This window comes from Chrysochloris asiatica, unplaced genomic scaffold (genome assembly GCF_000296735.1).
Source record: "Chrysochloris asiatica unplaced genomic scaffold, ChrAsi1.0 scaffold00278, whole genome shotgun sequence".
Classification (NCBI taxonomy): domain Eukaryota; kingdom Metazoa; phylum Chordata; class Mammalia; order Afrosoricida; family Chrysochloridae; genus Chrysochloris; species Chrysochloris asiatica.
The window spans coordinates 73,030-77,552 of record NW_006408796.1 but is presented as its reverse complement, the minus strand read 5'-3'; positions in this window follow the sequence as shown (position 1 = coordinate 77,552).

Below are 4,523 nucleotides of genomic sequence, written 5' to 3'. Positions count from 1 at the left end.
CTCTTTCTGTGTATTCTTGATATATATGAATCGCCGTCAGGTATCCTCTCCTCGTGAACTGAACCCCAATGTCAAGGCGGGTCCCCGACAAAATTGGTCTTTTACAGAAGATTTACCCAATGTAATACATCCTTTGATTGTTTGACTACTGCTTCCATGAGTGTTTATTGTGAGTCTAAACAAAATGAAGTGTTTGACAAATGCTATATTTTCTCCACCTGTTATTGTTGTTGTGTGTCTTTGAGTTGGTTCCAGTTCATACTGACCCTGGATAGTGTTTCTAAGAGTAGATGGTGAGTTTGAACTGCAAACCTGCAGTTACTGGTCCAGTGCTTATCTTACAGCACCACATCAGGTCTCATATCAAAATAGTATCTGTTGTGAGTATTTTTGTTTTCTTTACATTGAGGTGAAATCCATACTGAAGACTTCAGTCTCTGTTTGGACCAATAAGTATTTTAAATCCACTTCACTTTCAGCAAGTAAGGTTGTATCATCTACATATATTAGAGGTTACTAGGCATCTTAGTGTTGTGGGCTAATGTGTCAGACAGTAAAGCCATTTGAACTTCAAGGTCGGTAGTTCAAGCTCACCAGCTGCTCCTTGGAAACACTATCCAGGGTCAGTGGGTCGGAATCGACTCCACGGCACTTAACAACAACAACAACAAGGCATCTTAGTGTTGTGGGCTAATGTGTCAGACAGTAAAGCCATTTGAACTTCAAGGTCGGTAGTTCAAGCTCACCAGCTGCTCCTTGGAAACACTATCCAGGGTCAGTGGGTCGGAATCGACTCCACGGCACTTAACAACAACAACAGTAAGTCTTCCACCAAACCAGATGCCACATTCTCCTCATATAATCCAGATTCTCAGTTTATTTACTTAACATACAGATTGAATGGTGGTGGTGGTGTGCCGTGGAGGTGGTTCCAACACATAATGATCCTGTATAGGGTTTCCAAGGGTGTAAATCTTTATGGGAGCAGAAATCTTCATCTTTCTTCTGCAGAATGGCTGGTAATTTCAAACTGCTGACCTTGAGATTAGCAGCCTGACTCCCAACCACTATACTACCAGAGCTCGTTACAGATTGAAAAAAATATTGAAAAGAAACAAACATTGAAAAGCTACAACACTCACCATACATTTCTTGATATTAAACATTCAGTATACTTGTGGTTGGAGTCCTGGTGTGGCACTGTGGTTTAATGCACTGGACTGTAAAGCCGTTTGGAACTGCAAGGTTGGCGGTTCAAGTTCACCAGTCACTCCTTGGAAACCCTATACAGGTTCGCTGTGGGTAGGAACCAACTTGATAGCAATTAACAAGAACAACATACTAGTGGTTTCAAGTTGGGCTGCTAACAGTTGGAAACTACCAGTAGTTTCGTGGGAGAAAAATGAGGCTTTCTTCTCCCATAAAGATTTACAGCCTTGGAAACCCTATACAGGGTCACTATGGATTGGAACTGACTCAATGGCACTTAACAACAACATGCCCTTGTTACATTCACACAATTACTCCTTGGTCTATGTACAAGTTCCTCATGAGCACAATGAAGTATTCTGGAATACCTATTGCTCACAATGTTATCTATGGTTTTTCATGACCTACACAATCAATAGCCTTTGTGTAGTCAGGAAAGCACAAATAAACATCTTTCAGCCAAGACCTATCTAACATCAACAATGATATCTGTCATTCAACATCCTTGTCCCAATCCAGCTTGAGCCTCTGGCAGCTCCTTGTTGATGTACTGTTGATGCAATGCTTTCTACTTATCCTAATAAAATTTTTATTTCCTTGTGATAGCAATGGTATTATTTGGTGATTTCCACATTGCATTGGGTCACCTGTCTTTGGAATGGGCACAAAAAACAGGTAGCTGTCTTATGAACGTATTGGTAAAAAGGAAAGAGTGCCTCCAAGTGCTGCATCAGTTTGTTTTAAGATTTCAATTTGTATTCTGTCGATTCTTGTTTCTCATCAACGCCTTCAGTGCTACTTGTACTTCTTCCTTCAGTACCATGAGGTCTTGATCATGTGCTCCATTAAATTAGTACAGTGTTATATTTTCTCCTAAGAGGAAGATGCAGGGACATTGCAGAACAAAGAGACCTACTGCAATCTGTAGCAAGAGGGTGTGGAGGTGGGGGGATATTAGCATTGTGGATGTGAAAACTTCCAGTGAAGCAAAAGTGAATGGAAGAAGAGGAAGCAAAAGAGCTGAACAGAACATCGAATGAGCAGCTCAAGAATTCAGAGCAAAATATCATTGGCTAAACATTCATAAGCAGTTGGCCTCTTCTTCTTCCTAGTCTATTAGTATGGAAGCTCTGCTGAAACCTATACACCTGGGTGAGCCTTCTGATATTCAAACTTCCAGCATCAGATCAACACTTCAGCTGTTACAGTAGGACTAACTGACAGGTTCCCCTGGTAGTGATAGTTTATAAATACCACTGTCTTGAAAGATACACACAGTAAGAATGCTCCTTAGAAGCAAGGATGGACATTATGCTTTGTAAAAAGGATGGACATTATGATTGGTAAAAAGGATGGACATTATGCTTGGTAAAAAGGATGGACATTATGCTTGGTAAAAAGGATGGACATTATGCTTAGTAAAATGCAGGGTCAGTGAGACAAAGCAAGGCCCACAATCAAGATTGACACAGTGGTAGCAACAATTCCTTAAATAAACCAAGTTTTGGGAGGGCATTGTTTCATTCTGTTGCATATATGGTCTCTATGAATTGAAACCAACTTGATGGAACCTAAAAACGACACCAATAAACAGTTCCATTTAGGAAAGAATTAAGTGAATTGTTACCATATTTGCTTGCTGAGACATGGTAGGATTCTTTCTCCTGTGTCATTGAAGCAGATTATGGGTCTGAAAACTGTCTCAAGTACAAAATCTTGACAATATGTATTTTTAATTAGGATAGTTGCACTCATTCTCCTGACCATCCGTTTTTGATTTCTTTCTAAAGATGGAATGTTGTCCTTGTTGAATGCTTTCTGTTCTTGCCCTAGGTTTGTTATGTTTTCTGAAGCAACCTCAGAACTCTGGGCAGGTCAGACACCCCTGGATGTCATTCAGATATTGCTACTCATTAAAAATATTTTGTTCATCTTACATCTGATGATTAAGCTCTACCCCCTGACCTCTATTATTTCAGAAATCTAATTTATCTTAATTGTTATATGGGAGTCCACAACTGCAACAGCATTTTGTGCTTTCTGACCTCATCTATAGGGGACAGTAACTAATGAGCTTGTCTAGGGTGCTGGTATCCCTACGTAGAGTTTCTCTTATGAGTTTAGTAAATGAGTTGTCCTCATGGACCTACCATTAAATATACCCTGTACTTTTAACCATTCAAACTATTTTCTGACATGGTACTTATGGCACATCTATCTCACCTAGTTTGGACCACCACTTTCTCTAAATTTTCCAAAATTATCATGGAGTGTGTTTGTACTGACTTCTGAAGATTTTTGTAAAAATGTCATCTTCAGTATCACAGGGATATGCTCCATGTGTTAAACTTTCCTTTTGAAACTTTATGTTTTATCATCTTATTTATTCAGAACACCTCAGAATCCAGACCAAGGTATATTCTGTTAGATATGGATTATCATTGTAGATAAGATCTTGGACATTTTCCTGGAAGAATTGCCCTCCCTTTCTTACTCCCATGGTAGGATTATGCTGTGGTTTGACCCTAATTAATGGAATCCTGGTGTGGCACTGCAGAATAATGCACTGGAGACAAGGCAAGTAGTTCAAACATGCCAGCTGCTCCTTGGAAACTCTATACAGGGTCGCTATGCATCAGAACTAATTTTATGGTACTTAACAATAACAACAACAATGGTCCAGGGACAAGAGTAGAACTAATGATTTCTATATTATCTTCAAAGAAAAGCAGTCCCCTACATTTTTACAATAATGAGTACTTCAACTTTCCTCAGAATGATATATTTATCTCAATACCATTAAATATTGCTTATCTAATAAATAAATTTCAGAAACAAAGTTATCATTAATGATCTTCAGCAATTTTACTTCATGAACATTCTTAGTTCTATTGTTCAATATTAATCTTTTAATAAGAGACTCTGAAATCTGCATTTGAGTGAAAAGAAGCTACTACAAATAGAAAAATTGAGGAAGTAATAGAGCTGAACAGAACATTTCAAATGGCAGCTCAAGAAGACAAAGTCAAGTATTACAATGAAATGCACAAAGACTTGGAGTTAGAAAACCAAAATGGAAGAACATACTCAGTATTTCTCAAGGTGAAAGAACTAAAAAAAAAGTCAACAATCAACTGGAATATTGAAGGATTCTATGAGTAAAATATTGAGTTACACAGGAAACATCAAAAGAAGATGGGAGGAATTCACTGAGTTATTGTACCAAAAAGAAAGGGTCAATGCCCAAACAATTTCAAGAGATAGCATATGATTAAGAACAAATGGCTGCCACGGTGGCCAGACGGCACAGGTGA